The 24,674-nt window shown below is 42.8% G+C and overlaps 1 protein-coding gene across 2 annotated transcripts in view; it reads left to right on the top strand.

Annotated features, from left to right (window-relative positions):
- The first annotated feature begins 236 nt into the window (after nucleotides 1-236).
- LOC6502902 overlaps nucleotides 237-24,674 on the top strand; it is a 90,031-nt gene continuing 65,593 nt past the window's right edge. For both annotated transcript variants that reach the window (XM_032455985.2, XM_032455983.2), the window contains exon 1: nucleotides 237-255. The gene's annotated coding sequence lies outside the window, so the exon portion shown is untranslated. The remainder of the gene's footprint in view (nucleotides 256-24,674) is intronic.

Raw genomic sequence — 24,674 nt, 5'->3', positions numbered from 1 at the left:
TTGACTCCTTAAACATAAAAACGACATTACTTTTATGCATTAAGGCCTGTTTATATTTATCTTATGTATTTGACCATTTTTAATGATAAACTTTCCCTTTCTTTTTGCAGGTAAGGCACGCTCTTTTTAAAATTGTAATAAGGGCGGGGATTTGAGTCCACTTGCCTCTCAGGATTCGTCCTTTGCTTGCCAAGCCAGCCAGGACATTCAGAAGAGAAAGGCGAGACACTTGGCAAGTAAACCGGGACGTATAAGGTAAAAAATATATTTTCCTACGTCCTAGTTTTCGTCGGACACGGGAACTTCGGACACTTTAAAATCTGACTGTTGAACTGGAGGTACTAGTCGCACTAGGCACTAGGATTAGTCCGTATAAGCATTGTAATTAGCAATGTATGAAAAACTACGAATTCCTTCAATCTACAAAACTATTGGCGGATAAATTCTCGTATCTCTAATTTTTCAAAAGTTTGTCAACTCCAAAGAGTGGGAGATTTTTTTTAATTACTCAAATTACAATTACTAATTGCGATTCAATGGCCATGCCTCATCATCCGCCCATGTCTATGCCATATTCATATTACTGCCGTTGTCCCGAGTCGAAGGATAGCACTCGTATTACTCGTAAACTGCATTAAAAAGTTCTAATCTAAGAGTTCGCCAGGGAAATTGTAATACACGGATATGAAACTCTAGGAGGGTTTATTTACCCCCAATTACTGATTACTACTTAAGATATCCTTCGGAAGTACTACATTGCTATGCGTAACTATGCTTATCTATAACAATTCCTATATACCTATATATGAACGTTATATGTCCTTCCAACCGTAGCTCAAACAAAACGAGCGATTTTTGGCTTATTTGTTGACTTTATTGTTTTGCTCTCGAAATCGTAAATGAAATCATACCGAGTCGCCCCTCAGTTTCATTTGTGATTTGTAGGAAATCATTCCATGCGGGAAATCGCAAAAGGAAACATAACCCAGCTTCCAGCCCAGGAAACATCACCCAATGGCCTTAGAGTCCTCAGTGTCCTCTCGAGTTTCTTGGCCGGCATAATTCTGCGCCGACATGGTCATCATTAGATTCATTTGGCTCAGGGCTCCAGCAAAGCAAATCACAGAATGGGACTTCAAATGTTGATTTCTTCAAAGCGGAAACGTCTCGAAGTACTCGTCGGACGGCTGATAAGTTTCCCAATTTTCGTTTGACTTTGCCCGTCGCGGACAGTGGCCGAGTCGGAAACACAGAACGGTATCGTGGGACCCAAAGTGCGTCGAGATTGCCTGCCAATGGCCCTCCATTAAAAGTTCCGACCTAGAACTTTGACCTGTGGATCTCACAGTGTTAAAAAAACTGTGTTAAAAAAGGTTTAAAAAAATTACTTTACTCCCGTGACTTTCGAGAATGTTGAAACAAAAATTAATTAAGATTATATCACAAAGTCCCTGATCCTATTGTACCAAAAGGTATTTCCTTTATACTTTCGAGTTATTATTAAAGGTTTATTAGAAAAGTGCTAGAGTTCCTAGACAGTAAGAATGAGTGTAAGAATAAGAGTAAGGATGTCTCTGGGCCCTGCTGGGGCCTGTCGCAAGAAATTTTTTCGGTCCATGTTCGTTGAACCACTAACCATACAACATATAGACTTCTCATTTCATACAACGAAAATGGACGCAAAAATTTCTTGCGACAGGCCCCCGGAGGCCCCAGAGAGAATCTTACTCTCATTCTTACGCTCATTTTTACGCTCATAATCTCATTTAACTTTTTTGGTTGTTCAGTCGCAGAGAGGCGCATCATCAAGAAGGTTCTTCTGCGGTTAAACCGATCTTTATATGTATGCGTGCTCACACATTCACACACACGGTTTCATGTGTGCGTTGGATTTCGTTTTGAAACCAGCTAAAATTTTTGATTTTTGTAACTTTACAGGCATGCTACCCTAAGAAAATGGGAGTTATCGTTATAATATACCTGTGAAAAAATTTTATTATATTTTATATTATATATTTTTATATATCATACTTTTTATACATATTTAGGAATACGATTAGATGGCAGCAGTAAAATGCTTCACATATATATTTACGAAATTACGTATTTATATATTTACGAACAATTCAAAATCATTGTACTTAGATAGAAACAGGGTATCTTTCAGTCGCTTTTATTTAAAACCCAAATTTCACTGTTGTTATTTTCATGGTTCTTGCATACCCTACTGATGCCCACGGAAACAAAAAATCAGCTGTTTTTGTTTATTCTCACTCCACAAAAATCATCTATCAGAAGGGTATGGAACACCATCCGCTGGCAGAACTACAACAACTTAAAAGCAATCGACTGAAATATACCCTGTTTCTACCTTAATATATAAATTTTAATGCATTCGTTGACATATGCATATATATATGTGAAAAACATTTTACAGCTACCACTTAATCGCATTCCATAACAAATATAAAATATAGGTTGAAATATTAATATGTAAAACATATTTTTTTCATCATTAGCGTATAATGTTTATCCCAATTTTCTTAGGGTAGCATGCCTGTAAAGTTACAAAAATCAAAAATTTTAGCTGGTTTCAAAACGAAATCCAACGCACACATGAAACCGTGTGTGTGAATGTGTGAGCACGCATACATATAAAGATCGGTTTAACCGCAGAAGAACCTTCTTGATGATGCGCCTCTCTGCGACTGAACAACCAAAAAAGTTAAATGAGATTATGAGCGTAAAAATGAGCGTAAGAATGAGAGTAAGATTCTCTCTGGGGCCTCCGGGGGCCTGTCGCAAGAAATTTTTGCGTCCATTTTCGTTGTATGAAATGAGAAGTCTATATGTTGTATGGTTAGTGGTTGAACGAAATGAGTAGTCTGTATGTTGTATGAATAGTGATATCGCAATGAAGGGTAACACTAACAAAAAGAGTGAGACCAGCTGAAGAAAAGTAGAAAAGGAGCTGAAGAGCCTTGAAAGAAAAGTCGAAAAAATCTCGTCGCGGTGGAGGGACTAATTACTTTTTCCTCATTGATCAACCCTAAAGGAACAAAAGGATTGTAAAAAATAAAAAATAATTCACATACATTTGTATGTATACATTAAAACACTATTATAAGTTTTGTGCTTCATGTTTGCACTAGAAAGCTCTCAGATCGTGGCATTTTGTGCGAGCTTGCCGTCTTGGCTTTGGCGACTCGGCAACAAAACAATTAACAACAAACAACTTAATTTGTTTACTGCCAAAGAGAGATGTGCGCAGCGATTAGGTGGGTGTGTCAAGGGCCGATCAGGGATGGCCACCAGAGGCCCGAACACAGAGACACTTAGTGGCCCTCCAGCCTCTGCCTCAGCGCTGCTTTATTTTATTCATTTCGTTTGTCTATGTTGTTCGGCTTTCGGGAACGACTCTGTTTTGTTTTTTGTGCGCTCGCAGGGTATTATAGGTTTTTTCAGATGTCTGTGAGGCACTTGAGGACTACTTCCGAGCCATAGTGTCGCAAGTGACAGTCTGTTGATTCTCAAAGTGATGGGATGTTGACTCTATAGATATTGAGTTCGTCGGAGCTCTCTATTGAAATCGGGGTAGGCAGTATTGCAGTATCCCAGCGGCAGAGTTCTTCGACTTGAAAACCGACATCTTCGAGGGTATTCGAACTTCGGCTGAGTCCGCAGTGGCCTTCTCTTCTCGCTTTCCTCTTGTTTTGTTTATGGTGTGTATCACTCGGCTCTCGGCTCTCGGGCCTCCTCCTCCTGCTCCCCCCTACAAAATGCTCCGTTCGGGGATTTTATTTATTTTTATATCATTTTTAAACAACTTTGACAGATTTATACGTTGATGCGGCGTAAGTTATTGCATCTCTGCTTGTCCGCCCGCCTCCACCGCCGCCAGTTCTTAAGCAGCTTAGGTGCAAGTGGAAATTAGGAGAAACTTTTTCTGCCAGGCAGCTGGTGATGCAGATGACGGAGAGGCGGGGCGGGGCAGCATTGTCTTGACAAACGGTGAGTCGCGCATAATAGATGACAGTAATTTAAGCTCTGCTGAGGGAGGGGGGCGATCGGTCCTCGGTTCTAGGTCCTCGGTCCTCCAGGGACCTCTAACTGGGGTTCAGCTGGATTCAATCGGGAGGCACTCGCAGTCGTCGATAAAGACGCCGATGGGTTTCGCCAACAAACATATTAGTGCTCAGTTGGCGGGGATAATCATCACATCACCACAAAGGCTTCGATGACTCCGCCGCAGAGCCCCGATACCCGAACACCGAGCAGCCAAGAGCCTTTCAAACTCAACTCCCCATCTCCTTCTCGGGCGTAATGTTTCAAAAAACAGCAATGGCACAAATTCAAAATTGAAAACATCACCAGGAGCTCCGCGCATGCATGTAAGTGGGTCCCTGTCGCAGGGATTCTCCTTGCCCCCGGCCGAAGTACCCAGGTGAGCCCTCTCGAGGAGAAGGGGGCTGTGCAAAACGAAAAATGCTCTGGCTGGCACCAACGACCTGCCGGCAGGGCTTCGTCCCCCCAGTACTGGTGTTGCGTCGCGAATCAATACCCCGGCAGTAACGACAGCAGCACGGGTGGTAGTGCCATGGCCAGGGCCAGGGTGCTGAGGCAGTGGGGACGAGGCCATGCCGAAAAATGGCTGAAAACTGGCAGCTGAAAAATGGAAACTAGCAACCAGAAACCGAAAACAGACATTTCGAACTCCTGGAGATGCATCGGACGCATTCAAAGTTGCTCGGTCAGAGTCTTGAAACTTTTGTGGAATCGGGCATGAAGTCGATTAGCCCTAATGGACGAGGCGAGTATTTTTAGCTTTTGTTTTGAATTTGTTTATTGGGATTGATGCGAGTATCTGTTTAATTTTTGGTATAAAACTGGCCTTTTAAACTCTACTACTTTCCCAGTTGTTTTCTAAAGGAAACCTCTAAAGGAGCTTGGCTATGTGCCTTATGAGGTGGCGAGACTCGGCACCCAACACTTTGTGCCTGAACCGAAGAGTGGTTAGGCGTCGACATGACCGAATGTCTAACTCGGGGGGCGGCGTGGAGGCTGGGGCGGAGCATTGGAAAGGGCGTCATTATATCAACCGCAAGAAAACAGAGCGCTAGAATACATAAGAAAAATATCAAATAAAATGTTATGGGGAGCTTCCCCCATTTAGGGGGAAGGAGGAAGATGCTCCTCGCCGACTCCCTGCCCCGTCAACGAGGTTGGGAAGCGAGGTGTGGTGCCGGGGAGCCATTCACCCAAAGGAAATGAAATATGCGCATAAATTTCATATCGTTTTTATGATTTTCTCCCTCGTCCTTGGTGAGGTTCTGCCTCGGCAGCGGCGCTGTCGATTCGGTTTATTATTCTAGATTCTTTCCTTAACCTTTCACCGCCTCTATCAGATTCCTTTCGGTCACAGTTCTCCTATCATTGCTTATGTTGATTTTCTAATGCGTTCGGGCACTGCATCCTCGCTTTTGTTCCTTCCATCCATGTACATCAAAGAAGGGGCGGGTCGAAGCGAATCTCGCGGAGAAAGTGGGGATCTGAACTGAACCTTAGCACCTGCGGAGTGGGCATCAGATTTCAAATGGTAGTAATAATAGCATTTTAAAAAAAGCAACATAGTTTCGTATCACATATATATTCTGTGTTCCATTTCCTGCAGAAATTGTAATCTATTTTTTTTTTTATTTTATTTATCTTATATATTTCTTAGAGAAATCTTAGTGAGGTTTAGATTTGGTGGTGCACGCTTATAACGAACAAAAGTTTTAACTTTCTCATGTATGTGGAATTATGAAGTATTGTTCCTGAGATCATAAACTTAAAGTATTCATAGGACAGCGGAAATTATAATATTTTCTCCTTAAAGGATAATCTATGCATTTCGCCCACAAATTGTTACATTTTAATTTTTTTTTGTTCATATAAGCATTATTCTGATCAAAAAATAAAACTACAAAAAAAAAAAAAAAAAAAAAAAAAAAAAACACAAAAAAGAAATAAAAAAAATAATAAAAGCAGCCAATGATTATTTTTAACAGAAATCTATTATTGACCTTTTTTTTAAATACAAGTTTTTATTTGGTTGGGTTGAGTATTTTCCCGATCTTCACCATATCGCAAACTTATCGCTAAAAAGGAAAATTTTACTGTTTTCCTTGAAGGAAGTTTGTTGGAGCAGGGGTGGAATAAAAAGTATTGGTGATTTTATAAATGTATAGTGGCACACATATAACAGTTTGGCACTAAAATTTATTCCAAATTTATTTCGCGAAAATGCGTCGAATTGCACATGTATGTCCGAAGAGAACGATATGTATGTATGAAATAGTAATGTAACTTAGTTTCTCCAATCCCCAAAGTATTTATGGCGTGGCCTTGTGTCCTGTACCTCCGTTGATTTTTTTCTTCTATAATTATTGTTATCACTATTATAATACTATATGGTATAATATTATTATAGGCTATTGTAAAGCTCACGCAGACCCTATTTATTTTGTGACAACCAAACACAATGCAGTATAAAAAAACTAGTCTTATGATTAGAAAAATGGCAGAAAAACCTAAAGAAGTAGCGAAAGGGATAAACCAGTTTTTGTTTCGAACAATATTTTCAAAAAATATACACCAATTGTTCAATATATCCTAAAGTAAAAATAAAAGAGCTTTTGGTTTCTGTAGGGTAAGAACGACTTTAAAGTCCCTATTAAATTTGTGCTGTATTTTTAGACTACTGTACTTTGTACTTGGATTGTGATCGCGTATTCGCAGTGTTGGCACGAGGGAGATTGAGGTATTGGCTTTGGAAACCGAAACGGAGCATTAAATTGGGGGCTGTAGTCAAGTTAGATTAAAATTGTAATAGTTCTTGTATTGTAAATTGTAAAAAATGCATATAATATCTGTAATTTCACGAACCTTTTTTCGATTTTATTCATTATGCTCTGCTGTCATTTTAAGGGGTTTCTCAAAGTATTCATCCCTAGGAGCAGTACTTATACTGACACCCAGTACCAGTTCAGAAATGTATTTTGAAAAAGCCACGACAGCAAGCTGTTCAAATGACATTTTTGCCAAGAAAACATCATTCGTAAAAAACTGATGATTTTTTTTTAGTAGTTATAGAAATTTTTATTGTGATTCCCTCCTATTGATATTTTGGGAGTCCCTATTCTTTTACTGTGTCTTTTTTTGTATTTTGTAAAGTGTACTGTATGACTACATGCGTCCTTTATTCTTCAATGCGCTTCTTCAATAATCTTTCTTCTCCAAAACTCATGTTACGCTATCAGCGTTTTGCTAGCGGACGAATTAAAACAGACGAGGTTCAATTTATATTTCAATATTTATTATGTTTCAATTTAACCCCAAAACACATGCAGCGGCCGATCCGAACAATGCCGAATAACAAGTGCATAAAACTAAAAGCTTGAGCAGAAAGTGCATCCCAAAGTGCATGCGCTACAAAAGAAGAGCAAAGCGCATGCGAATCTGGGAGAATCAAAGAGTATGGAACTGCTGATAACGGGCAATTAGTGGACCTCTGCGGCTAGTTACACAGAGAGAATTAATTAGCAATAATTACGATATTTGATGCTGGCACAAGTCCCAACAACTCAATTGAGGACAAGCTTAGCCGAAAATAGGCTCATTTTTTGTAGAATAGTGAGGATTTAATGAAAATTTACTGATAATACTATATACTATACTATACAATAGGGCGCAAAAAACAAACATCTGTACATTGAGAGACCGATTGGCTTAGTTATTTATTATTTTTTATTTAATTAAAAACTCAGGTTGGCCGCCGACATTCATCAGGTTCTCCCTGGACAGGGAGCCCTTAGCTCTGCGACCATCTATCCCAGGAAGCAGCTGTCGGACTTAAAAGGAATTGCAAATCAATTATGATTGGAGCCATCCCGAGATTGGATCGTGGCGAGACGGCCACGCAGAGGAGGAAGGGCTCAATAGAATACTTAATGATTTATCTTGTTAGTGGTCCACACAATCAGGTGTCCTTTTCGCTTCCCGCCACCACGTGCCGCCACCATCGCTCTCGAGGTCCATCCTGCTGTCCGCCCACAGCCACAATCCTTCCACTCGTCCTTGCGAGGACTCGTGGGAATCGTTTGGGTTGCGATGCGAGCCAAACTTTTACGACTAATATGGTATGACGAATAGTAACCTATTCGAGCAGGAGGCATGGGTGCAGGGAGATGTGTGTGTGGGGGTGGACTTTTGAAAGTTTGTGAAAAACACACAGAGCGAAAGAAAGCAAAAGGGCGGGGCAGGGGCCTCCTCCACACAGGAGGCAGCGGCTGGGATGCAGTTTGTTTTGGTTTTTCCTTTCATTTTGCGCTTTGAATGGAACAGGATCCAGTTTGCGTGCCACTCTCGTTAGAGTATTATGCAAAGGTTTTTCATCTACGCACGTTTCAATGCAGGCCGGGCTGGGCCGGGCAAGCAGCTTTCGGCTATAGAAACAACTTTCTGCCACAGGACCAGGGAGATATATCACAAATAGACACTAATTAGAGGACTGTTCTATGCTCCGCAGCCAGATGAATCGAGTTTGAAATGCATCCTCGGCTCCTCGGCTCCTGGGGTCCTGGGCAGCTCGGCGAAGAGCAGAGCACTCAAACGACTCAAATCAATCAAAAGAAAAACTTTTAGCATCGTTTATGCTGCTCCACGCCCAGCTTCGGGGGTCGGTAGGGCGTGGGCGTAGCTGCTATTTGCGGGTGACAGTTGACATGGGTTCGAACTCGAGCACGAGCACGAGCACGAATAGTGTGTGTTCGCTGCCTTTTTGCAATTTCAAAATAAATAATTTATGATCCCGCAACTCTGCTGGTCGAGCTAGTCGAGCATGTAGGTATAATTATAAGTTGCAGGGAAAATTTTAATTTTTTCCAATTCGTGGGAAGCGCTCTCCATGGCCGCCCGCGGTCCTTGGCCCAACGACTATTCGCCGCGCTGTCTCTGTTTGTTTTCAAGCCTCGCTCTGGCACTTTTCATGAAACATGCAGACTTTTATTTGCCCCCGGTACTTGTGGGGTGTGTGGGTATTCTGTGTATTGTCAGATTAGTCCTTGTTGGATTTTTCAGGTCGGATTCTGTTCCACCCATGCCGATGGGTACTATTTTCAGAGACACTTCTGGTGTTCAGTACTAGTACGAGTACAATTAGTTCGGTTTCAATCAGTACTAGATTTGGAAGAATGCTTGTACATTACTTTAAACAGTGGGGCATCCCAAAATTGCTTTTGTATTTCAACCCAAAAGTAAGGAACATTTGTGGGAGAAAGTTCAGGCAGAGTGGTACTCCGTGGAGCCATTAATTTTCAATCTGGTGGAGTCTATGCCTCGTAACATAGGTGCGCTCCAGTTTTGAAAAACTGCAAAATATTAAAACCTTGCTAGACTACTCAATTATAAATTAAGCAAAGATTAGTGTCATTTCATTTCTATTTTTATTTTCAGGTCGAAAAGTATCATTTTTTATACCCTTGCAGAGGGTATTATAATTTTGGTCAAAAGTGTGCAACGCAGTGAAGGAGACATCTCCGACCCTATAAAGTATATATATTCTTGATCAGGATCACCTCCTGAGTCGATATGAGCATGTCCGTCTGTCCGTCTGTCCGTCTGTCCGTTTCTACGCAAACTAGTCTCTCAGTTTTAAAGCTATCGAGTTGAAACTTTGCACACACCCTTCTTTCCTTTGCAGGCAGTATATAAGTCGGAACGGCCGGGATCGGTCGACTATATACTATAGCTGCCATATAACTGATTGATCGGAAATGCCATAACTTTGGTGTTTTTTAAGTTAGAGGGTTGGGACTTTCCACACATGTTATATTTGACCAAAAAATCTGTGTGCAAAATTTCATAAGGATCGGCCGACTATATCCTATAGCTGTCATAGAACGATCGAAATTGGCATAACTTTGATGTTTTTTAAGTTAGAAAGATGGGATTTGGTACAGATTACTCTTTTGGCAAAATAAATCGATATGCCAAATTTCATAAGGATCGGCCAACTATATACGATCCGCTACATATCTAATAATATAAGATGCGTGGCGCCACCTAGCGGACTGCGACTGAACTGCAAGGGTATATAAACTTCGGCTCCGCTCGAAGTTAGCTTTCCTTTCTTGTTGTTAAATGAATCAGGTTAAATGCACTTTTGTCTTCTAGTATGTAGGATAGATGTACGAGGTGTGTTCAAAAAGTAAGTTGACTTCAAATATTATAGGCAACGTATATTCGAATATCAATTTGTCTACTTTCCTATGTTGGTACACTCTTCCCGAACATCTGCACTAAATTCCAAGTGAATTGCATTTAATGTTTGATGCGGGAGGCGTGAAGTTTAAAGTCTAAAAAAAAAATTTAAATTTCCACTCACTGCCGTCATTTTTCCCATCATTGAAAATAGAGCTCTAGATACAATTAGGAGCTTCAGTTAAAGCTTCAGTACTTACTCCATGACTAGCTGCGAAATGGTCCTAATGGAGATCTCTAGAAGTTGCTTGGGAGTGGATGGGAGCGAAGGTGGCTACAGTTGGGTAACTCCACAACGGACTTGGTCACTTGCCGCCCATCCACTCCCGCCCAGTCGCTACTAAGACCTGCAGAAAGTTAGTTTAGTCAGATGTTCAACTAGTTGGCTGTCATAGCAAGTGCCAGCTTTTAAAGAAGAACCGCAGAGTGCTGAACTCCACTCGGACCTGCCTACTTCGGGAGCAGTAAGGCGCGATAATCTTGGGCCTCCCCAGAAGCCACCTCGGAGCCAGTTCAAGCTTCGGTCACAAAGCCAGTTCCGAAGTCGGCCCTGGAACTGCAGTTGGTGACTGCAGAAGCCCAAAGTTGGGCAAAGACAAAGCGACGAAAGGCAGCAAAAGTTTCACTTCGAGGGCTTTGTTTGACGCTGTGGCTGATGGCTGACGGCTGAGCTGGGCGGAGTGGGCTGTGGGGAAAAAGTTGGGGCCCGCACGGGCAATACTTTTCACTTTGTTCGTACTTAACGCTTTCTGTCATTGAAAGGTCCGTCCAACCGTCCAACCGCCCGTCCGCGGTCCTCGCCGCCACCCAGCTCCTTTCTGGCAATAAAAAAATAATTTAGCGTCTTTTGTCTGGGGGCGTTCCCATCGCCCTGCTACTCTGGCCCCACCCGACATGAAAAATTGGGGTCCCGCCAGGACCCGAGCCATTGTCTAGGCTTAATTTTCAGGGCTCTGGGTTCCGGGTGCGGTGGTCGTCCTGGCTGCGCCATGTCCTTCGCAATATTCGCAGGCATTTGCAAGCGGCGAGTGGGACTCGCTTCCCGGATACCGAAACCGGGGCTGCGGTCGGCAGATGTTCAAGGTCGACGAGGCAAAGTTTTCCGCTCCCGGGCATGTACGGTGCGTACTCGCTCGGCGCCAATATCTGCCTTCTTATCTGGCAGCGCTGCGGGTAGCTGTTGGTCGTAAAAATAGAAGTTATGGCCGCCGAGCCGTAGGGCGGAAAGTTGCTTCTACATCAAGAAGCGCTTCTCTATTAAAGTCGCGGGGCAGCCATCCCCAACGCGCGTTGCCATAATTGTACCAAGTCACTTTAACCGTCTTTCTGTCTCCTGCCGATAATCGCCGAACTCCACTTATCCCCTTTTCACAATTGCCGTCTGAAGCCCCCAGCCCAAGCCCATGAATCAGGGACCTCACCCTTTGTGGCAAACAGTGCGTCCATTGGTCGAGAGCATGCCCTTACCGCATGCGGAATATTAAACAATCGTTATCCCCGAAACTTGCATGGCACTGAGACTGCTTTTGATCCCTTCGGCGTATTTGCTCTGGGAGAGAACGCCTTTAAAGTTAGTGAGACTAATCATAATTTCAAAGGGGAGCTGGGAGCGAGAAACCGCAAAACCCAGCCCCAAATGAGGACATATTTGACACATTTCCCACCCCGGGAGAAATCAGAGGTGGAGTTCTGAGGTTGAATTCCATTTGTCGTAGCACTTTCGAAACTTTTCGGAACGGCCACAAAGTCTGTTATTAGTGTCATCTATGAGGTAGGGGCTCTGCCCTCTGACTTTGCCCTCCACCTCCCCCAGGGCTTCAGCTTCAGCAAATGAGCAGTTATTGGCCAAGATTTATGGCCAAGTAGGCTTTAATCCGTGATCATATTGGAGCCGGCTGAATGGCGCTTAGGGTGACTCAATCCGTAAACGGAATATATCATTATTTATACTATATGTTGTGAAAATGTAAGAGGGCTGCGTATTCCAGCAATCAGTTTAGTAATAGTAAGCCCGCTTGGTACAAGGTAACCAAAGTTTAAATTAAGGCTCGTTCGACTGCTGGAAAGAGTCTTCTTCCAAAATCCCGCTCATGGTTAGACTACTTCTTACACTTTTAGCTGTTTTGCTGCCGATCTGCCTATTACTGCTTTAACTGCTTTACTGAGGATGCTCCTCCTCTTCTATCTTACACGAATATTGTGTATTATTCAGCCTTGGTTCGGAAGCATGTTGGTAAAAGTTGCATTGTGGCGTCTCTCACAAGGCTCCGATGCACAACAATAATTGGGAACAATTCTTCTGATTCTGATTCTGGGAAGGACACATCCCAGGGTATGGCCAGAGTTCCAACATCAGAAGGTGGTGGTGGAAGGGAAAGTATTTAAGCTCAGCCCAAGTGGCTGAGAAATTGAAAAATTTACACATGGACTGGCAATCCGAGAATGTTTCCACCTTCTTAGACACCTAAAGGCTCGATGAGCCAGCCAGGGGGTGGAGTTTCTCAAAATGTAATTTGGGAATTGCATAACTTTTCTATAAACTTTACTAAATGGGGCTTGGGTACTTGGGACTTTGAGGAAGCCCCGAAGATGTACGAGTCAGTAATAGAGAGAAGCGTCCTGAAAGTGTTTGCCATTCGACTCTGAATCATTTAGGAGCGTAGGCTTTGCCTGAGATACTGATGTTGAGGCCTGAAACCTACTCTGATTCGCTGGAGAGCGTTTAATGACTCGAAATAGGACCCACTTGTGTCATTGACACTTGTGATATAATTGTGGTTTTTTTTTCAGTAAGTCTCCCAGTCGTTCGCCCTTATTCATGCGGCTTCTGCTCGTCAGAGTCCTTGGAAAGCACTCGAGCAACCCATTCAATCAATCAATAATCCGCGCTGCGTCTGAGCAGCTCAGTTCAGTTCAACTGCCAGCAACAAAAGCTCGGCAGCAAGGAGCGTGCGGGGCCAGGAAGCCGCGCCGTGAACCGCATTAGTCAACAACGGCTAAAACAAAACAGTTTTGTGGCTTTTTGGCATATCATCGGCTTCAACGGCCACAACGGCACAACACACAACGGTATAGATGGCAGGAGATGGTGCTGGAGGATAAGATTGAGATTGACATGACGATGATAGTTCCCTTTTGAATTTATGAGCGTATTTAATTAGCCAGGAGGAGCGAACGGCAGTCCTGTAGGCTAGACTCAAGAGGCATAGGCCAGTGGACTGTGGCTGCGAATGGGGATGGGGCTCTGGCTGTGATTGATTGATTGAACATTGCCAGAATGGCAGCTGAAGTGTGGCATATTTAATTTGGGCCGTAGAAGTGGCAGCAGAAGAGGCATCCAAGCCAAGCCGCACACCCCAAGGCGATTGCTCTGTCAAAGTCAAAGTCAATGCCCATGTAGCCGAATGGCCATTCAAATTGCGGCTGATTTATTATGCGTTAAGACAACAGATTTGCTGGAACTGCTGGGTGTTTTAAGTGGGTGTTGAGAGGGTAAGTATGTACGTAGGTCTACGGCCAGTCAGCCACCATTCAGGGCTCCGTCCACCCATCCTACGCCAAGACGCTCCCGGAATGGCCTCTCTCCGCTTCCAGGAGTCTGATTGAGTGAAGAGACGGCCTTGGAGGCTGGTGGTGCCTGGATTTCGGAGGTCGGCTGGGGGGTGAACGTGGGGGAGGCTTATCGGGCTCCTTTATTGCCGAACCGGGGCGGGGCAGCAGTTGACAGGCGGATTTGGCAATTGAAGCGACTTCTCCGAAGCGCTGCCGCTGCCCTCGGTGGAAAATGTAAAGGGAAATTGGCGCACAATGGGATCGGAAATGGGGATACTCGAAATCAAAGTTGCACTCGCTGGGCTGAATCGCTAAATAATTGGCCCAAAGTTGAAATAATTTCATTAAATACTGCGGACGGGCGCTTCCAAGAGAGTATCATCCGTATGAGTGAAGTGCCAAGCCCATAAAATTACTTTGTTGGGGGAATATGGGGGCTAACTCGGGAGGACGCCAAAGATTCTAAAGAGACTGGTATACCCATTGCTGGTCCCTGAAAAGTTCAAGTCTTTCGGTAAACAAATTGTGTCGGTATACTATTGAGGGTATGAGCTTCATAAACGCTCTTTCCCTTCGTATTGCGGATAGACGTTGGCGGATAGTCTTATTTATGTTGCTTGGTGGCTGTGCCGGGAAGTATTTCCGCCGAACGCACAGAAGGCGAGAACTTGACGGGGCGGGGTGCTCCGTGCCGTATCCGGGCGAGTGTGGGCCAGGCCTCGATGACTTCGACCACCGAATAGGTTGTTTAATTTAATTTCTGCAGGACAATAAATGGCTGTGTGTCCTGCAGGAGTGTCTCTCGCGCGGAGCATCTTCCGGCAAACACTGACTGCACTGCACAAGACATTATTAACTGCCGGTCGTCGGTCGTCGGTCGCCGGCAGGATCCTGGGACCGGGAGCGGCTCCTATCGGAGGACGTCCCTCTTGGGCGACAGCCGGGAGGGAAGCTTGCCTTATTTATGGGCTATCAATATTTACTGTTTTCTCGCCGCTTCCTTCTGCTCGCCGTTATGATAAGTCAACTTTCGATTAATTTAATTTCATAATTAAATTTGGTGCCGCGGAAGGGGGCGCCACGGCCGCCCATCAACCCGCTGAGCCTGCTGAGCAGCGACCGGGAAGCCCAGGGACTTGAAAGATAAGGCAATTAACTCGTCGCCGCGACCAGCGCGATAAATGAAATTTGGAACGTCAGACCCAGACTCCCCGCCTCTGCTCGCAATATTTGTTGCATAATTCCGGGCAACAATATCGAAGTACCAGGTTCTTCTCTCCCCAAAAACGAGTTCCTGAAATCCATCTGCATCCTTTATCTAATTTCCAGCGTTCTCCCCTCTTCTGAGGGCGTGCCGACAGTTGTCTGCATTTTGAATGGGCTTCAGGCCCTTACTCCTGGCCCGTGACCCTCCGACCTTTGGCTCCTTTCGCAGGCTTAATTAAATACAGCTAACAATGTGCATTCATTCGTTGCGAGAGTTTTTCTGCTAGTTGGTTACTTAGTGGCTGGCAACATTACCGTGCCCATTATCGTTATCTTGCGTTACCTGCACCCAGAGACGTGTCCTTGCAAGGACCCACTCCAGCAGCCAGCAGCCAGAAGCCATGGTGCCTGCACCCCCGCCCCACCCTCCTACGTGGCGCCGCATAAGTGGCACATTCTGCGGCGTGTGCGTTGTGTTTTTAATTAACACTCCTCCGTGGCATTTGTGCTCCGTGGAGCCGGGTCGCGGCTGCTGAGACATGCAGAAACGCCGGCATCGGTTATGCTTTTAATGCGCACTTTCCGTGGATTTCGCGCTGCCGTGGTGCTGTAGGAGCGGATGATCTGCCTCGGCGATTGACGCCGCCACCCTCCAGGATACAAACAATGCAATTGAGCTGCGAGCTTCACTTGAATAAACCCCACAATGGTCATATACTGACACAGATATTGTTATCCCCTATCAGGCTTGAAGTTCAAACCAGTTCCAGAATCGTTTGTCATTCAAGAACCTTCAAGGGCCCTATATTTCTTGTTCATTGCGCCTTTTTGGCGAAAAATGATTACAAACGCACATAAAAGCACAAAGCACTAAGAATCTCAAATCAATTGCGATAATATTTTAATGAAAACCCCCCTACCTCGGCACGTCGAGAAAAATTGCAAAAGAAATAATGAATAAAGAACGACCGTGACACACTTTGTTCTGTAATTGTGTTTCGGATGAATTGGGGGGTAACACCACTCAAGAAGCCCAAAGTGAAGAGCTTTTTTGCTACTTTGTTTTTAGTGGAAGGAACAGTAATGCGATTATAGCATTCAAGGCTTCTCTTTTAAAATAGTATACAAAAAAGTCATTTATTCAAAAAAGGGCAGAATAACGCTTGTAACTGACGCCAATTTGAATCCAAATCTACGATCCTTAATCTGAGTCTATATAAAGCTTACTTGGATGGAGAAACACGTAGGGTATTTTTAAAATATTGAGTTGTATGTGATAGGCGAGCATATCGACCGATTTTCGCAAAGGTATCGTGTGACTACAAATCAAACTTTCCAGTAGAAGGATTGCGAGTTGCCAGGATTTTTAGAAAAGTAATGACAAAAATCAATTGATTATTTAATTTTAGCGAAAGGTAGTTGTTCTATAACTTTTCTTTAGATCTATTTGACATTTATGTAACCATCAATTTCAATAAAAATGGAAATAATCCACTTTGCGGAAATGCGGCGATATGATGAGTAGAATCAAATGAATAAATGAGTGAATGAATAAATATAATGAATAGAAAGAATGGATGAATATAATGAATGAGTGAATGAATATAATGAATAGAACAACTGAATGAATGTTGTAAAGAAATAAATCAATGAATGAATAGAACGAAAGAATGAATTGATGAGTGAATATTAATTGAATGAATAAATTAATGAATGAATACATGACTGCATGAATGAATAAACGAATAAATGATTGAATATAATGATTGGAAAATCAAGTTCAATAAAAATCATACTTTATTCAATTATTTTTAATAAAACAAGAAAGGAAAGCTAACTTCGGGCGGAGCCGAAGTTGATATACCCTTGCAGTTCAGTCGCAGTCCGCTAGGTGGCGCCACGCATCTTATATTATTAGATATATAGCGGATCGTATATAGTCGGCCGATCCTTATGAAATTTGGCATATCGAATTATTTTGCCAAAAGAATAATCTGTACCAAATCCCATCTTTCTAACTTAAAAAACACCAAAGTTATGCCAATTTCGATCGTTCTATGACAGCTATAGGATATAGTCGGCCGATCCTTATGAAATTTATTTCACACAAGATATTTTGGTCAAATATAACATGTGTGGAAAGTCCCAACCCTCTAACTTAAAAAACACCAAAGTTATGGCATTTCCGATCAATCAGTTATATGGCAGCTATAGGATATAGTCGACCGATCCCGGCCGTTCCGACTTATATACTGCCTGCAAAGGAAAGAAGGGTGTGTGCAAAGTTTCAACTCGATAGCTTTAAAACTGAGAGACTAGTTTGCGTAGAAACGGACAGACGGACAGACGGACAGACGGACATGCTCATATCGACTCAGGAGGTGATCCTGATCAAGAATATATATACTTTATAGGGTCGGAGATGTCTCCTTCACTGCGTTGCACACTTTTGACCAAAATTATAATACCCTCTGCAAGGGTATAAAAATAGAAGATTGAAACTTGATTCAATGCCAAAATATTATGATTATTTTTAACATTTTTTTTTTATCAAAAATAATGATTTCTTATTACAAAAAAAAAAGTTTTATTATAAAACTTAATTATCACAATGACATGACGCATTAAGGAAGTGGAGAAAGTATTATTTTTGAATCAATGGTCCTTCAGTGGCGCTACCCCTTTATTCATTATAAACGAGCTTCTTTTTTTTGGGATTCGAATCTTACACTGCCCCAGTGCAGGTCCGACTCGCGCAGGACACAATACACCCGTGTACTTTATGGCCCCCGGATATAATAACCAGAAACAGCATTTTTGTTGCCGGCCGGAGCTGCAAAAAGCGTGAAATATAACGTCTGAATCTGGCGTCGGGAGCGGGCGTGGGCGTGGCGCATCGAAATCAGCCGAGTGGAGAGCCAGAAACCGATCTTTGGACAGCCATTGCGAAGTATAACCCGAAGTAGATTGCGGAAGCGATTGTCACGTTTGCAACAAATGGCGCATGGCACGCAAAGTGCAAATGTAATTCGTGTATTTTACTTAATTTCATGGTACGTGCAGCGGGGAAGGGCCAGGCTCCTGAGCTCCAGAGCTGCCAAGCTTCCTAGCTGCGCCGCGGCGATGCTGTCACCTCCTGCAGGAGGCACCTTGTTCGCCGTGTTTCGCGTGCGCTGTCATGGTCAGGGCGTGCAGGTGCCAAATAGAAGTGCCAATGGGCAACTACGGAGTGGCAGGCAGGCAGCGCAAGGAGCCACTAGCAGATGCCTGTCGTCCGCTCTCGCAACTATCTGATTCCTGTTGAGACGCAGCAGCAACGCAGCGCATTTATTTGAATTTTTATGTGACAATTTTTTCAAATTCGCCAAATTGTCGCCGCTGTGGGACGGGAGTTTTAATTAAGTTTGCGAATTGAAGAGTGGAGGGGGTCGAGTAGTTGCCGAGTGCCGGCCTAGGATTGCGATTGGGTGTGCGGCTTGGCCGGCGGAGAGGTGTTTGGCAAAAACTTTTATAATTTTGCTTAGCTCACTTTTTGCGGCTGGCTATCTGTTGTTGTTGATGGCTCTGCAGCTGCTGCAGCCCCGTTGTTGAGGCGAACTGCATTCAAAATTGCATTTTAACATGCACAGTGAAGGACTTGCATTGCCTGCCGTCCTGCCATCAGCTTTGGAAACTGTTTCAGCCCAAGATTGTTCGGCGAATGGGCATTTGATTGGCCAGACTGCAGCTGGAATCAGTTCTGGAGGCAATATGATTTATCGGCCTTGGCCAGCAAAAAGCCTAATTAGAGCTTTTTGTTGTCTGCTCCATTAGAGGACATTGGAGGGTGTCCGAGCAGATCAATTAATTCTAAATAATAACAGAAAACGAGCAAGAAAATCGTCCTCAACAGCGTCAGGAGCTAATCCTTAAAGTTATATGCGCACACTTAAACATTCATTTCTAGCAGCATAGTATTGAACTGTGGTTAGGTGCTGTCGGTGTTATTACTGTACAGGACATTCACTAATACCGAAAAACACGGGGCAACATTTTTTCTGCTCTCAAAAATGGTGAGACGCCATAAAAGTTGTACTCTATGTGAGTGAATACGCTATTTGTTGTGCTTTGAAACATGGTCCACTCACAACGATTACACTAGTTTACAAGTTTAAGGGTAATCGAGTAAGCCTTGAAATTGATGATTGTTTTATAGTAATTTTGGGTTGGAGAACACGAATATGACATCCGTTTATTTTTCTTAGGAACAGTTTCAAAGATATTTTTGTGGTTCTTTTTCAGTTTTTTGGTAATTTCTCATAAATAAAAACTGTTTACAAACAAAAAAGGGATATTAATCGAAAGGTATCGAAGTGATGTTTACGTGGGTATAAAACATGTGCAGATTGAATCAAATCTCTGGATTTAACAAGCGACCAAAGTACAAAAATAGTGTCATATTCAAAAATTTAAATTTTCAAAGTTGGAAAAAGATAATGTCACTCATTTATTCCCCCGACAATTCATTCAGTCCAAGGATGTCCGCTCTACAGCCTACTCAACACCAGAGCATGGCATCAATGACAAGTCATGAAGGAACTACAAGAATATACAAATTATACAAATACAGTCAAGATTTTAATGGTTTAATAGAGTAAGCTGCAAAATATTAGCCGCTCCAGCGAGTGCAGCGTCAGAAAGGACTTTTTCTGTCGCCTAAACTTGTATTAATGAAAAGCGTTGTAGAATAGCCCAACACGAAGACATGGTAATTAAATTCTGTTTCTCTACTCAAGCATTTCAAATCTGCACAATCGACGTTTATGGAAAAAACAAAATAATACAAATTGCTACTATTATCTTTATTTTTATGGTACATTTTTTTTTGTTTAATACAAAAATAAACTAATAAAGTCCATCTTTGCAGAATATATATGCAATTTTTTTATATAATTTTTTGTTCATCCCGTCATCATAAAAAAAAAAACACTTACAGTACAGTGACACTATCCTGCACGTCTAAATAATGTACAGTGAACAGCACCCATAATACACCCTTATTTGCTGTACCACTTTTAAGAGAATGAGTTTCGTCTCTAGTACTTGTACTTACTCATATTCATTCTAAGAATGAGTGATTCCTTCCTTTAGGATGCATTCAGCAGATGTCTAGTTCATTCTATGCCACCATTGTTCAACGCAAAGTATGTGTGCAATATTAGTGATTAAATCTTTTCTTTCTGGTGCCTAATCACACTCAAATTTGTATAAAAACACACCCCACCCTCTCCTAACTATTGAGAGCCAAAAAGCACCCACCTGCTCGTAAAGTTTTCGGCTTAAAGGGGCCTTTTTCCTAAACGTTCTATTTTATGTAATAAATGTAGTAAATGTAATAAATGAAATTAAGTAAAAGTAACTGATGTGTTAACTATACGTGCTAGAGCAGAGTTATAGCATCTGGAACGTACCTTTTGTCTTCTATGCCCACGAAATGGATGATTTTTCATCCAAATTCATTGCATTTGGTTCAAGTCGTTCCAAATTGTACCTTTTTTGATTTTTAATTTAGCCCTAACACCACTTAAACGCGATAAGTCCTTTAATGGTATGCTGCCATGGCCGAATTTGTTGTAGAATACCCTCTGCTTGATTAGATTTAGAAAATTATCGTTAAGGAATAAGGTTAGGGAATATGATCTTCGTTGCCGGCTCTAGGCTCTAGGGAGAGCTCAGTTCTGCTTCTTCGGTCTGGGGCAGCTATTCAGCAGCTATACGTTATTAGGCCAACCCAAGTCAAATACTTTAAGGCTTCAGTGCGTGATATGGGGGCAAGCAGAAGGTCAGGGCAGCAACCACTCGCAAGGAATTTCGGGACGGGGAAGGATCAAATTGTTTTATGAAAATATTTTCTCGGATTAACGCATATTTGACAAGCAAGGGCCCAGGACCAGGACCAGGACCAGGACCAAGGCAGCGATTACAGAAACAAATGTAAACACACTTGTTTTGTTTGAATTTTATGGATGCCTGCCTTGCTGCCTGGCTGCCTGTCTGCCAGCTTCTGGCTGGCTAAAAATAATTTTTAATCAGTGCTCTGACTTGGGATCTGGAATTTCGAAATGAAGCAATGACGCCGACAGCGGGACAGCGGCAGTGCCGTCGCGCTCTCGTACTTTCGCTACTAATTGTTTTTTAAACACATCTCAAACTCTCTCTATTCCAAATCACGCAATAAGCAAAGCGCAGCGCCAGCAAACAACAAGTGTTGAGCTCGGGCTCGAGCGCGCCGGCTCTCCTACGGCGGCAGCAGAAACGAAATCATTGGAGGCGCCGCGGCCGTGACGCCAAGCCTTGCCTCGAAATGGGGCGTGAGGGAAATGAGCACACAAGTGTCATGCACACACACAGCACGTGCACACACGAGTGCCTGGGCTGGAGATTTGCCTTCAAGTGAGCAGTTTTTTAACTATTTCACTTTCAGCAATATACTGCCGTGCACTGAAAGAAACTGGTTGCAAGTCTTTGGAGATAGAAGTTGCCCCGCGTGGTCTCTTAACTCGCTGGTTTCGGGGCCATCTCTGGTCTATTGTTTAGAAGTTCGTACTATCTATAAAAAGTTGGTAACTGCGTCCCTAGAGTTTACGGCAACAAAGTGAATACTTCGGATAAAAAAGCCAAGCTAGAGTAAAATGTCAATGGAAAACATTCGGCAGATCAGCCCGATTTCCGCTTGCAACTATACACAATTTGGTCGCCGTGTACGCCAACACGAATAATGACGGCGGCAACTCATTTAATTTGAAGCCCTTCCCACCTTCCTACCTTCCCAGGCCCCAAGCCACTCCACTCACCCGCAGGAAGCCAGCCCAACCCCTGCCCAGGTGCCACCCCGTAGCCCTCAGCCTAATTGTCGTCTATCTCAAGTCGGCCCTCATGCCGCCCGCCCCATCGCCCCATCGCCGTGCAGTTTGCTGTCTCAGCGCAAAATGTTGCTGCTCTAATTAGAATGAAACGATTTTCATTTCATTTTGCATTTTCATGTTGCCGTCGCTCCCATTGCCGCAGTTGCTTCAGTGTAGCCGTGTTCTGCCGAGCTTGTTTTTGTTGCTCTGGTGGCCTGGCCCAAAATGAATAATTTACGCCCTTGCGCCTTGCCGCCCTGCCCGCCGCTCGCTTTTGATTTCGCCTCGACTGCCATTTGCTGAGCCAAGCAGAATTCATGAAAATTATGCCAGCTCGAATCTCGAAGCTGGCCGCAAAAGAGATGGTTTCCATTTCCATTTCCATTTTAATTGTAATGTAATCGCAACTATACACTACACACCTTTCCATCCACAATCTGCTATCTGCCGCTTGATGCCTAATGACTGCCCCCTGCCGTCTTCCAGAAGGCGCATCAAATGATGCCTTCATTTAATTGCACCGCCGAGCACTTGACGCACTAAGCGCATTTAATTCCAGGCGGCAAGGTGAGTCGGACCCCGACGAGGCATGTGACCTGCATTATCTACTAATCGAAGACCGACGCCTGGGCTTCAGGGCTAGCCAAAGGCGGGTAGGCTGGGAGGTTGGCCGGCAAACTATCAGATACAGGCACTAAACGTGTCTACGTTGTGGCATTGCGGCAGGGTGGACCCAAAAATAGTCTGCGATTGCAGTTACCATTTTGTGTAAGCTTTAAATTATTAGGATCCCTGTTGGGATGTACAGTCCTTCCTGTTTGTTTTTAATTAGTTACTAATAAAACAGCATGATATTTCGGGCTCACCCCGATGCTGCAGTTCTGAAGAGAGACAACTGTTGGTCAAAGCCAATTGTTGTGGGCCAGAGATTTGCTGTCAGGCGACGACAGTTGGCGATAATGTCAGTGCTGCCGAGACTGTTAATGACGATGATTTCTGCCTTTTCCCTCCGTGTCCAGCCCGGCTGGTAGGCTGGAGCGCAGCATTCTTATTTAACGTTTGATGAAAGCCACTTCCTTGGGGGATAATTAGGGTTTGAGAGCGTCGACGGTATTAGCATATTTGAGGCAAGTACATACTTACCATACGTATGTGCTGCAGTTTGGACCGGGTTACGCCTAATATATCTCAATCTAGGTGAGGGTCAAAAAATATTATCAGGAAATAAATCTCGACGTATAATTCCACCTGCTCCATAACCTTGAGGCTTCCCTGATCCAAACTCCAGAACAAACAGCATATGAGATTAAAAACTCCTAAACTAAATTGAGGAAACTATTGTTTAACTAATTATAATAAATTCATTAAAATTATTTCGAGTTTTCTCTTAATTCCGAAATGAAATCATGGTATGATCAACTGATTTCAATAAAAAACAAGAAAGGAAAGCTAACTTCGGGCGGAGCCGAAGTTGATATACCCTTGCAGTTCAGTCGCAGACCGCTAGGTGGCGCCACGCATCTTATATTATTAGATATATAGCGGATCGTATATAGTCGGCCGATCCTTATGAAATTTGGCATATTGAATTATTTTGCCAAAAGGGGAATCCATTGCACAGTGGTCGGGCTTGTATGGAACCGCGGCCATAAATACTTCTAGGTGTGCTATCGCTATGAAACTTTCACCACAAATCTAGAAAAGTATTATAAATATATTATAAAAAAAATTTACCAGATCGTACCACTATATCCTATAGCTTCCATATAACTGATTGATCGGAAATGCCGTAACTTTAGTGTTTTTTAAGTTAGAGGATTGAGACTTTCCACACATGGTATATTTGACCAAAATATCTTATGTATAAAATTTCATAAGGATCGGCCGACTATATCCTATAGCTGCCATATAACTCATTGATCGGAAATGTCGTAACTTTGGTGTTTTTTAAGTTAGAGAGTTGGGACTCTCCACAGATGTTATATTTGGTCAAAATATCTAACCTACAAAATTTCATAAGGATCGGGTGACTATATCCTATAGCTGCCATATAACTGAACCATCGACAGTGGTTGGGCTTGTATGGTGCCGCGCCAAAAATGTTTCTAGTGGCGATATCGCAATGAAATTTTTTCCAAAAATCTATAAAAGTATTCTAAACACACTGTAAAAAAATCGTATCGTATAGCTTCCATACAAACCAATGGCGCGATTTTTCATAAAATTATTTTTTTTCCAATACTAAAATTAAATATTTGACCTTTAAATACAAGCATTAAATTGTAATCCCTAAGAAGTTTTACGTAACTATTAAGTTGAGGGAAGTCTTACTATTAAAAAAACAAACTAAGTATTGATGTTTACTTATATTTGTATAAAGAAAGAGTTATAAGACTTCATCAACATAAAATTCTGTAAGCCCTCTTCGCTGCACCATACATTAAAAGCATATAAACGTGAGAAAACACACTTATAAGAAGAACTTAATAAAGTTTAAAGCAATGGAATAAACAAAAAATAACTCAAAACTATTATATGCAAATCCATTAATAAACACAAACTCAAAAGACGAAGGACAAAGCAACAGAACAACAACCCCACAAGCGAAAATAAATTTTTGTAGTGCAAAACTGACCCTTAAAAAGTTAAGAGGGTGCTAGAATTTTCACGATTGTAAGCACATCTGCAAATTTCTGCAAAAAAAATTTACACATTTATTACCTTTAGAGC

Source organism: Drosophila ananassae, chromosome XL (assembly GCF_017639315.1).
Source record: "Drosophila ananassae strain 14024-0371.13 chromosome XL, ASM1763931v2, whole genome shotgun sequence".
In the NCBI taxonomy this organism is placed as follows: Eukaryota; Metazoa; Arthropoda; class Insecta; order Diptera; family Drosophilidae; genus Drosophila; species Drosophila ananassae.
This window is presented reverse-complemented; position numbering and strand designations above follow the sequence as displayed.